The sequence below is a fragment of the Triticum aestivum genome, chromosome 6D (genome assembly GCF_018294505.1).
Source record: "Triticum aestivum cultivar Chinese Spring chromosome 6D, IWGSC CS RefSeq v2.1, whole genome shotgun sequence".
Classification (NCBI taxonomy): Eukaryota; Viridiplantae; Streptophyta; class Magnoliopsida; order Poales; family Poaceae; genus Triticum; species Triticum aestivum.
This window is the reverse complement of record NC_057811.1, coordinates 384,709,571-384,713,233: the sequence shown is the minus strand read 5'-3', so window position 1 is coordinate 384,713,233 and position 3,663 is coordinate 384,709,571.

The following is a 3,663-nucleotide window of genomic DNA, read 5'->3' as shown; positions in this document are numbered from 1 at the left end:
TTGCAAAGCGGTGTATTGCTTGGCAACTATAGTAATGAGTTGTCAGGGCTCACGTACCGCTTCAAAACAGCATTGAACCCCTCACTGCGCTGTGTAGTCTGCAGAAACGGGAAGAAGCACTGCATGAAGTAGGTCGGCACCCAGTACATTCGCTTCTCCCACAAGCTAGCAAGCGTCTTGTGGTCTTGGACTTCATATGTTTCAATCATAGCCATCCAGCTCCTTTCAAACTCCTCCACCGTCAAGCTGTGGTCCACGCACAGCTCGAATGCCTTGTGCAGGTCTGGACGGTCAGCAAAGAACGGTCCTAGCGTCTCCTCAGCCTTCTTTATAATGTGCCACCTGCAGTGCCTGTGCACTGCCAACGGAAAGACCTCCTCTATGCCTGCACGCATGCTAAAATCCTGGTCTGTTATTATGTTCATCGGAGCAAGTCCACCCATGCACTCCAAGAAGGTCTTGAACAGCCAAACGTACCCATCCGTGTCTTCGTTCCGAACGAGCCCGCATCCGAACTGCAATGACTGATTGTGGTTATTTATTCCTATGAATGGAGCGCATGGCATCTTGTACATATTAGTGAGATATGTCGCGTCGAATGAAATGCAATCTCGGAAATGTTTGTAGGCTCTTCTTGCAGCACCATCCACCCAATACATGTTCCTGACACGGTCCTCATCGTCCAATCTTATCCTGTAGAAGAAATCTGGATCTTCCTTCGCTTTCTTATCGAAGTAGGCCATTGTGGCCTCTATGTCATCCAACTTGCTCTCTCTACGGTACTTTGCCTTTAGGTTTGTGACGTCAGCTGGTATGTAGGGCATGCTACTCAAAGTCCCTTTTTTGCTGTGGATGAGTGATAGTATATGGACCATTCTTGATGGACCGACGTTACAATCATGTAGCAGCTTTATGAATTTCTTCTCGAGGGGGGTGAATCCTCTGTGGGCGGTCAGAAATTTTACCAGGTCAAACTTCTTTATGAGTTTGTGGTTGTGCTCGTCAAAATATTCAGTGACCACCCACTGTGCTCCATCTACGTTTAGCTTACACCGGACATGGCATTCCGTCTTGAGAATGATACCTCTCTTTCGTTCCGGAATGACAGGCGCAACACCTTTCCCCTTCTTGTTCCTTCTTGCCTTGTGGCACCTCATCTCACCTCTGTTGTACTCGTTAGTTTTCTTAATTTTCCTATGGTATTCGGTGTTGACCGCAAACCCATGGAACTTTGCATATGTCTGGTAGAATTCCTTTGCCTCTGCGAACGATTCAAATCTCTGCCCAACGTAAGGTGGCTGAGGTACCACGATCTCTGATTGCCCACCATCTTCATCCCCTTGTGCTTCATCATCAGTTTCATCATTCACTTCAGTATCGGCGGCACTTTCATCTACTTGAGTGTTGCCAGTGTTTGTGTTCAAAGGTGTGCTTGTCGGCATTGCTGGAATGATTGCCATTTCTGACTCTGACTCGGCATTGTTTGCAGCATGATCGTTGGCTGGCTGGTGGAACGCGTCTTCCGTGCGCTCAGAGCTCCCCGCAGTAGATGTCCCCGCGCCGCTGTTGATTGTAGTTGAAGGCCCTGTAATAAAAAAACAGGTATGAGCGTAAGATTTTTGCTTGAATGACATGTTTATCGTAACAGAGTACATAAACTGCAAGTGATTTGACATGACATCATTCAAACAGCAAGCCGTGAGTCTGCATGTGGACATGCATGGCAACTGTAGTTCTCCAGTCATGGCAGCTACAGTCCAACAAACATGGCAACTACTGTTCGCCAATGCATGGCAACCAGCTCCTTTCAATACCAAAACTTGGATTCTATATCAATGGCAGTTGCAGTCCTACATACATGGCAAACACTGTTGCCAATACATGGCAACCAGTATATTTTAGCATCAAAACTTTTGTATTCTAGGCTTGAGCTCACTAGGCAAATGCGATCAACCATTAGGGCTGCACACATGCTTTTAGCAAATGGCAAATCCCGAAGATAATATATGAGTCATTGCACACGACCACTTGTTAGCGTTTTCTTTTGATTTTTTCCACCATCACTGCTACAAATCTTCTTTTCCTCACATGCTATTCCCACAAAAACAAATGCAGTGCTGTTTTTGTGGTTCAAATTTCCTTACCTTGTTGTGCCGCATGCGCCCATCTTGTGTGGTTTGTCACACCAAATTGACGTGCTCTGTCTGCAATCTGTGAAGCTTGCCATGAGATGTTTGCCGAGGTAGCACCACCGTAATAACCTGTAATCATGGTAGTAGTTGGTCAATGCATGGCAACTGTAGTTTCTTCAACATGGAACATGCAGTGGTCCAACCATGCCACACAGATTTTGTTCACACTTTGTCATCCACGGTTGTTTGTACATTGCAATCACATTTTTGATCATACATGTCAACTGCAGTTTGTCCTGGCATGGCAACTGCAGTTTGTCCTGGCATGGCAACTGCAGCTGTCCTGGCATGGCAACTGCAGCTGTCCAGGGATGGCAACTGCAGTTTGTTCAGTCATGGTAACTGCAGTTTGTCAACCATGCTCCTTCTGCTAATTCACCGTCTGCAACTTCACTTTTTTATGGACTCACCTGTGTATGATGTCGATGGCAGGTACATGGGTGCCGCCTGATGCCACGTGCTGCATGAAGGTTCTGCATTTTTTCCGACATAACTCGTGAGTCTTTTGCCATCCTTTGCAAAATTATTTTTCATGTCCACACCAGTATGTTTTTCATTTTTCGTATGTGTTACCTTGATTTGCCACATTAGCTAGTTGAAGTTGGCTGCCCGTACATTTGTCAGTGTTAGCGCCCTGTGACTGAACCTGCCATGGTGCCCCCCTGAGTGTGTTTTGGTCATAAGAACTTGCGAAAAATGACAGTGTAGGACATAAGTAGAATGCCATCTTCATCATCGCGAACATGGCAAATGTTCTTTTTTTTTGTTATCATGCATCATACCAATGCCTGCGTACTGCTCTAGTAGTGGCAGCAACGGCCCTGCAGAAATGAGTTGACTATACTCTGCTGCATCCCAAAGGGGTGTTTCTGGCCTTTGAGAAACCCAAGGATCAGTGCCATCTTCGTGATTCATTCTTTGCGCGTTTTGTTTCTGCTGCCAATGTGTTCTCAATCACTGCATGAACAAGAATGCATCAACAAATCCGCAAAAAATGTATTCTTCTACTGCTTGCACGTACAAGATAACACGGCAGTCTTATCACATTTTCATGCGTAGGCAACCAACACATCATGGCAAGTAGGACATGCACATCCACTCTCTTTTCTAAAATCTGGGTGCCAGCTATCCTTTCGATTCGATGGCAACAGCCACCGCAATAGGATGGCAAGCAATAGGTTAACATGGTGGCAGTTAATGGCAACGATAGGTGGCAACTAATTTTCCTAACCCCCTCCTTTATTCCAAATATCTCATTTTCTCTCCCTTTTTTTAGGGATTCCTACGCATCCATTCATCAGCAACTACTTGCACCAAGCGAACTGAGAACTTAAGCTTAACTCTAGCGTAGTACGTGGCAGATCTGGTGTATGCTGCTTGGCAAATGCGAAGACACATAAAACCATGTAGTGTTTTGCCCCGATAGCGTCGATCCAGTCGCCACCTTCGTTGGTAATTTTGCAATTTCCTG